This window comes from Thunnus thynnus, chromosome 2 (genome assembly GCF_963924715.1).
Source record: "Thunnus thynnus chromosome 2, fThuThy2.1, whole genome shotgun sequence".
NCBI lineage: Eukaryota > Metazoa > Chordata > Actinopteri > Scombriformes > Scombridae > Thunnus > Thunnus thynnus.
The window spans coordinates 10865709-10874954 of NC_089518.1; positions in this window are offsets into that span (position 1 = coordinate 10865709).

A 9246-nucleotide genomic window follows, 5' to 3' on the forward strand; every position below is an offset into this window, starting at 1 on the left:
TCATCCAGTGTGGGTAGCTGACATTTTTAAAGAAATAACTCAACATTATCGACCTTGGATGATTTTAATTTTGATTGATGTGATTCTTCATAATACTGAGCCAAACATTAAGTATACTTTGTTACTTACCAACACTGCCTATTTCAATGTTCAATGGGGTATCTGACTATTGTTTTAAGACAGACTTGAAAAACTGTGAACGCATCCTTTACGGAGTCAGGGTAGTGACTTTTGGCATTGAAAACAAAACCGGAACTGAAAAAAATTTTTCCTCTTAAGTATGAACGAAATTTATGAGTGGTCCAGACCTGTCATATGTGTCATGAATACATCATCTCTGCCTTTCTTCACTGGGGAGAAAATCTTGTTTGACTTACAATTACGATGTCCTAATATGGATTAATTTGGAGTTTAAATATACAGAAATTCAAAAAAAAAAAAAAAATCATCATCATCATGGCTGCCAATTTATTTAAAAGGTTTTTTAGATTTTATGGCCATATTTTAACACAGCAACTTCTACATTTCAGTAGTTGCTAGGAAACTGCGACAGCTACCTCTGTGCCACTCTGCAGCTCTATGTCCAGTATCATCTTACGTTGCAGCTGACAATGTAAAACATCACCTGTAGACTATAATATTCTCCTCTAATATCTCTGTAACTGTCACTGCCTCCCATCACGGAGTGCTTTGCTTTAGAAAAATGTTTTTTAGCATCTTACTTCACGTCAAATCATTCCCTCTATTTCTGTCACAGTGCAGAGCTGCTCTGATGACATGTTGGCTGGATTCATATTTTCTAATTGTTTCTGGTCTCTTACTGTCACTCCTACATTTGTTTTTGTCTTCTGATTTCTGAAAGCAGGACTTGAAGCTGTGCAGTGTTTTTACTCTTTGGGAACTTTTTTGTGAATGGAACGCGGAACCTTTCTATGGCAATTTTAGGGGCGTGGATTATGCTAATGATCACATCTCACAGACACACCTCCTCATGAACAGGTGACATTCATCAGGCTGAAACAAACGATTTACAACAAGTTCAGGCAGTTCAGAGAGTTTCATGAATCCCATGTAGGATTTTCTTATTTTCCTCTTATTGCTTTGTGTGAGAACAAATATAAGGTAACAATAAGAGAACATTCATGTATGAGGCCCATTGACAGTAGATGAAAAGTATTGGCACTGAAAGAAGTTGCACTGAAAAATAAAACAGCCATTGAAAATCTTTAAAGCTTTCAACCTTTTAATAAAATATGAACATTCATTTTTTGACCTTGCATTTTCAATCTTATCTCATTTCATGTTTTAAATTCTGATGTGGTCAATTTTTTTTGATGTCTTTTTACACTGACAGTTTTTTTCACACTCACAGCTGAATTCATTTTAATGACTGTGCTTTATTTTTCATGGCCAATACTTTTCTTTCAGTTAGTACTATTAACAAATCTGTTAACATTGCAGTGGTTGTTTGATCAGCATTTAACTTTGACAACAGAGGCTAGAGTTTGTGTCCCATCCTCTGCCATACATCAGTGTTGGTCATGATCTTTCTCTAACCTTAACCAAGTAGTTTTAGTTGTATAAACATACTGTGTATACCAACCAACACAGACAAATTCCCTTTTTGACTTGAGTTAACCAGATTTTATTTATTTTTCAACAGTGCAATAATTTTGTGCAATAATTCAACTGTGCAATACTCTGGTATATATTTATATTTATAGTGCATTAGTACTGCATTCAACTAATATTTCTTATTTAGTTTTGCTTTTTCTTGCTTTTAGCACATTTACAGATAACTTTTCTCAGCCCAATTATTTACACTACTGTTCTATATTGTAGTATGATGTATGTATTTTCACATATTCCTTATTTTTCTTATTTTTCTATTTTTCTTTATGTAGTGTTATATATTGTAGTATAATGCACATATTTTACATTTTCTTATTTTTCTTATTTTCTGTTTTTCTCATTACTGTACAGTTTATTATATTATTATAATTAGTTGCATAATGCACTAAAACTTAATGCATGTTGAATGCTCTGAAGCTAATGCAGCCAAAAGAGCCAATACTGTACTGTACATTGAGCTTATTGTAATTTGATATAATTTTCAAACACTGGTAGAATCAACATTAACGCAATCCCACTTATTTTCTGGAGGAAATGCTTCCCTAGTTGATAATACACTTTAATTCTAAAATTTGTAAATTGTGTATTTTATAATTTCCATTTAACATAATATTATTATTACTGTGAAAATGTTGTTTTCTTCCTTACTGTATTATATTCTAAAGTTTTTGTTTGATTTTATGCTGTCATGCTTCATCCTCTGGTGTCCTTTGTTTCCATTCACAGTGTAGTGACCACGGTATCCAATCATTGAAATCCATTTGTGTAATGTGTGTCACTATTGAGCTGACTGAGATTAATAGACACCAGTGCAAAAAAAAAAAAAATTGAATGTCCAGATGTGCTTCAAAATAAAGATATTTGTTTATTCGCTCCTTGCCTTTACAACAGTTGCATATGGAAAAACTATTACAAAAGATGCAAAATAAGCAAGCAGGGAGGTGCAAGCTGTGCAAGGTCTAAAGACTGTATGCTTTCTAGTCAGCCACACCACTAGGCTGCAGAACCTGTCCTTTAAAGGAAAATCAACATTAATAAACACACATTGCACACACAATACAAAATGACCAGTATACAAAATTAAGGAATATAAATGAATACAAACTATGGAATTGGCTCCTACACACAGATTAAAACCACTCAGGTGCAAACTAGTGACTAGCCTGTGAATGGAGCCCGTGAGGGTAGGATCAACACATATGTTTGATCCTACCCTCTTTTCTGATCAGTACATCAATGAAATCACCAAGTCCACATTCTTTTACTCGTCCGGAGAAGTGATGCAGCTCAGATGATGTCTATATAAGGTGACAAATTTCCATATTTGGAGGTGGCAGGTTGTGTGGATGGATATATCATAACTTGCAAAAAGGGGACGTTGTGGACTTTACTGCAGGAGACAACTATTCGCTTACCTGTTATCTTCTTGTCAGGTCGGTCTCAGTCTCAGTGAATTTATTAAGCCTTTGTAATTAAAGTCCATGTCTGTCCTGTCAATGAGATTACTGTAAACTTTCTGAAAACCACTGCATCTCTCTAACCCTCTGTTTGTTTGTTGTCCCACAAGCACAAGTGTCATGAGCCTCTCTCTGTCTCTCTCTCTGTCTCTTTCTCTCTGTCTGTCTCTCTCTTCTCGTCCATGTCCACTCTTCTCTGTGCTGGACCACTGTCTGTCCTTAGACCTCCTCCCTCAGCTGTCTGTACCTACTTCCAGATGTAATGAATCTAGATCTTCATCCTCCAGGAGATTCAACCTCACCTCATCTCTCTCTCTCTCCCTTGTGTATAGTTTAATTGTCTCCTCTCCCTTTTTTGAGTATTAGTAGTAGTATAGAGTGAGTTCTGCCTCTTGTGTGTATGTGTAATCTGTCCTCTTTCCAGGTATTCATGCTGACGGAGATCATGTGGCTCAGGTCCTATCAGTTTGATGACACCTGGAAGTTGCTCGACATCCTCGTATCTCACATCATATTCTTCATATATGTTATCAATCTATCCTTAATTTTGTCATCCTAATTTTCCATGTTGTCATTTTGCACAACATCTGCTGGAAGAGGGATCCCACCTCTGTTGCTCTTCCTGATGTTTCTTCTATTTTTATATATAAAGTTTTTTGGGGAGTTGTCCCTTATCTGAATTTAGGGTCTAAGGATAGAGTTTGCTTTATGTTGTACTGATTGTAAACCCCCTTGATTTGTGATTTGTGATATTGGGCTATATAAATAAAATTGACTTGACATAAACATAATGCACATGACTATGAAGCAATAAAATTAATCATTTTTATGAATGTGTCTGCATCAACCATTTCCAAAATGTACAAACAGAATCCTACCCCAACTTATTACATCAATAAAGTCCACTAGATGCAGCTTTTGGTTGGATTCACTATGTTAAATTAATAATCGAGAATTAATAAATTCACTATGGTAAATGATCAGGTGAGAACGTTTTCATCCCAACAATATAAATCAGGATTTAGACCTGGGCATAGTACTGTGATGGCAGCATTGAAATTCTTGAATGAATGTTGCGGGTGCATTAGATAACAAACAGGATTGTGTCGCCCTTTTATTAATTTATCTAAGGCTGTCGATACTGTTGACTATCAAATTCTTTTGAAATGCCTAGAATCTTTTGATGAAAAGTCTTGTAATTGGTTTGCAAATTATCTCAGTGGTAGAACTCAAGCTGTTGTGGCTATACGTCAAGCTTTAGGAGTGTTAACAAAGGTGTGCCACAAGGTTCCATTTTAGGCCCACTTTTATTCACAGTTTTCATAAATGAATTAGGTGACAAAGTGGCAAACAGCATAATTCATCTGTACACAGACAACGCTATTATCTATACAATAGCGCCCTCTGTTGCCCAGGAGGTCCAAAACTTACATATTGGTTTCTGTGTGATACAGCAAACATTACTTGATCTTAAATTACTGTTAAACTCAGATAAAACCAAATTTATGCTGTTTTCTACAAAACTGACTAACAGTACTATGGAAGTCAATATTACTACTCTTAATGGGACACCAATTAAAAGAGTATCCTCTTATAAATACCTTGGTTTTTGGATAGATGACAGGTTGTACTTCAAAAAACATATTGATGAAATTACTAAGTCTTTAAAAGCAAAACTGGCATTTTTTATGGACATGTAAATAGGCATGTAAATTAGGCATGTATTATCCAGAACTATAGAAAGCAAATTGTTCAGTCAGCCTTTTTATCTGTTATGGACTATGGTGATGTAATGCCTCTACTCTTAAACCTAAGGTTCATTACTGGGGACAGCTTTAGAACACCTCATTGCATTCAATATCAGAGGACTCGGTGGCAGTCATTGGCAGTGAGAAGAGAACAGCACTGCATTCTATTTATATACAAAGCTCTCTTTGGCAAACCTCCTGGGTACCTTACATGTCTTATTAACTATAGTTCAATTTCACTCTGCACAAGGTCCCAAGACTAATTGGTCCTTGAAAATCAACACGCCAGCATTGAGATTAGGAAACTGTCTTTTAAATATTACACTATACACAAGTGGAACAACTCATAGAAGATAGTAAAATTAGATGAGCTAATCCCTTTTAATCATTTTAAATCTCTTTCAGCTGACATAGAGCAGTGTGAATGCATTTGTTCTAGTTGAGCTTTTGTGTGCATATATTGCTTTTTATTGCCTTAATATGTTTTCATATTATGTGTTTTATTGCTTTTATATATTGCTTTTATTGTTTCTTATATTTTATATTGCTTATTGCTTATCTGTTCATATTTGCTTTTTATATTTGCAGATTATGTTTTATTGTTTCTTATATTTTTTTTTATGTTTATTGTAATCAGGGCATCCTTATAAAAGAGAGCTTGCTCTCAATGGCCTAACCTCTAAATAAAGAAAATCAAAAAGTATTTCAGCGCACACCAGGATACAAGGATTGACACGGATTACATTAAAAAACCAAAGGAGCAAACTGCGTGTTTCGCACGTCGCTTCATCAGATTTGCTCTGCACTTGATTGCTATCAGGTGTGTCTTTAAATAGTCAGGTGCTGATCAACAGAGGATCCAACATGTTCACACACAGCATCTCATTTTCAGGCAACAGAGACTATGATTACACCTTACAAAATGAGATATAAATATACATTTCCATAAGACTCATATCCACAAGATAATGAGATGCAATTAATGTCAGAGTAGAAAATGCACAATAAGGCTATCCCATTGTTAATAAAAAAAAATAAATAAATAAACATTTCATCATGCATCTCAAAAATAGGAGGAGGTAAATACTATTACAGACTAGATATACCTGTCTTATTTGGGGGAAGGGAAGGAAGGGAGTTGTGCCAGGAGGGGTTTTAGTGGCTCAACTTTACCTACATACAAGGTCACCTGTAGGCACTGAGAAAAAAATGTAGGTTAGACAAACGAGCACAAGTTCCACAAATGGACTCAAGTCGAATGCCTCATTCAACCCATGTGGCTCCAAGGAGTTCAGAGTATATATCAAATATGCTTCCCTTTTCAATAGCTGATTTATGATATTGCCACCCCTAGGATCAGAGTGACTCCTTCAATACTTATGATTTTAAGGGAGGCAGCAGATCCACGGTTTCTTTCCAAGGACACTTTAAAGGTATGTCCTTGAATCCGCACTTCAGAGAAAGTGTTGTGATATAACTTTCCTGATATAACTATTTGTAAGACTAGTGGGGCTAGATATGTATGGATGATGGCTGGACCACTGAGCGGGCCATGGCATTCAGATGATACTGCCTATCAATCCAGTAGGAAAGTCTCACCTGTTCAAAAAATGGTCAGGTTGCCTGCATATTTTATTTGTGTGTAATCAATTAGTTGTTTGGCCTATAAAATGTAATGATAAAGAATTGTAATAATAGTGAAAAATGCCAGTTATAAATACCCACAGACCAAGATGACATCTTCAAATGTCTTGTTTTGTCAGTCCAAACCTGCCAAAATTCCGTTTACCATCACAGAAGGCAAGGAAAACCGTAAAACCATCACATTTAACAAGTTAAAACTAGCATATTCGATTATCAAAATAGTTGCCAGTTAGTTTTCTGCCGACTAATCATTGCAGCTCTAATGTAGGCAACAAGTCCTCCGAGTTAAATGACAAAATAAATCGTTTGTAATAGAAATAAACTTTTCCTATACATGAATGGAAGACAGAGGCAACCTGGAAGCCATTTATCATCATGAGCAAAAACTTTGCTGCCATCTCTGAAAAGTCAAAGCAGGAGCAGCTTTGGCTGACTTTGTGTTTTCTGATTTGGCACACATTTACAGCATATTCCATCTTGGTTTTCATTTAAAATACATTGGCTTTGGATGTTGTTTGTGAAGGGAGCAGACAGTTCAATTTGTTTTTGGCTTGATGATGCGAGCATGCAAACCTGCATTATCACACTAATGTCTGGTCCAAATATGCAGATATAAACATTTCTATGTGAAAGTAAGGTTTTCAAAACACCTTAAAGCTTCAAAGTGATTACTAAATCCAATCCAAATTCAACTTGATCTTAACAACACTTTCTGAGGTGTAGCAATTAAATTATACACATACTTACATGATGATAGATTGTTATACGTGAGATTTCCTCCAACACTTTCCAAAAGGCTTGCAGGCAATTCTCCAAAACAAATGCATCCTTGGAAAATCTTTACATAATGACTGCTACTTGAAGACACAAGAGGCATCTCTTCTTGTCACAGCCCACTGAAATTTATTGCTGTTGTTCTTGGTAAATGTGTTTAAAGATACAAGCTATAATATACACAATATACATATAGATACATAACAGATTGTAAAACTGAGATTGCTAATGCCAAATGGTTTTGGAAAATGCAATAAAATTTTTAAAATAGCTCACACACTATTTTCCTTTGCTCAAAAGACAGACTTACATGTGAGGATCCTACACCATCTTTCCATTTGATTTATGCATTTCAATAAGGAACCCTCAGGTTACATACCAGCCATTTTTTCTTTTAGACTACAGCCACCCCCTGTAACCAAACATAACTTTAAAGCTTGGGCTATAAATAGTTATTCATCTGATCCGTGGATCGCTACTTATTTCACCATGAGGGGTGTCATGCTTTCAAGTGTGTGAACATGAGGGTGACCGACACAGACCTGTGACCTGTCCACACATTGCATTAAAATGTTGTCTTGAGTGATTCCATCACAAGTGGACAGCTCTAAGTACAGGTAGAGTGTTAACGAGGAGTTTCTGCTTGACCAGTTTCTTTAGAAAGGAATGATAGGAGCTTTGGCCACAAACTGCCCCTGGTGCCATGATCATGTTTGTGGAATATAATCTCCTGTACCAATGGAAATGTGTGGCACTGAGACTAACTTTAAGGTACACACCACAGAAAGAACATATACAGAGAAATGTATATATGCACTCCTCATCTGAATTCCTTCTAAATTCTCATTCACCTGCATTAAATTGCACCAATTAAAACATACAGTATCTGTGGAAGAAATGATCTTCAATATATGGATATACAGTGCTGCTTGAAAGTTTGTGAACCCTCTAGAATTTGCTCTGTTTCTGCATAAATATGACATAAAATATGATCAGATTTCCACTCAAGTCCTAAAACTAGATAAAGAGACATCAGTTAAACAAATGAGACAAAAACTTTACACTTGTTCATTTATTTATTGAGGAAAATGATCCAATGTTACATATTTGTGCGTGGCAAAAGTATGTGAACCCCTAAGATTATCAATTCATTTGAAGGGGAAATTAGAGTTGGGTGTTTCAATCAATGGGATGACAATCAAGTGTGAGTCTGGAAGGCCCTGCCTTATTTAAAGAAGAGAAATCTGGGTCTTAACTGTCAAACTCTGAGCTTCACAACACAGGTTTGTGGAAGTGTGTCATGGCTCAAACAAAGGAGATTTCTGAGGACCTTAGAAGAAGAGTTGTTGATGCTCACCAGGCTGGAAAAGGTTACAAGACCATTTCTGAAGAGTTTGGACTCCACCAGTCAACTGTCAGGCAGATCGTGTACAAATTGAAGACATCCAACACCATTGTTGCCCTCCCCAGGAGTGGTCGAACAACAAAAATCACACCAAGAGCAGGCGTGTAATAGTCCAGGAGGCCACAACGGACCCCAGGGTAACATCTAGGAAACTAAAGCTCTCTCTTGCAGTGGCTACAGTCGATGTTAATGAGTCCACCATCAGGAGAACATTGAACATCAATGGTGTGCATGGCAGAGTTGCAAGGAAAAAAGCCACTTCTCTCCAAACAGAACATTGCTACCGTCTACGGTTTGCTCAAGACCACATAGATAAGCCAGAAGGTGACTGGAACAATGTTCTGTGGGTGGATGAGACCAAAATCGAACTTTTTGGCTTGAATGAGAAGCGTTCTGTTTAGCGATGAGCAAACACTGCATTCCAGCATAAGAATCTTATCCTATCTATGAAACAAGGTGGTGGTAGTATCATGGTTTGGGCTGCTTTGCTGCCTCTGAACCAGGACAGCTTGCAATCATTGATGGAGCTATGAGTTCTGAGTTGTACCAGCAAATTCTACAGGAAAATGTCAAGGTATCTGTCTGT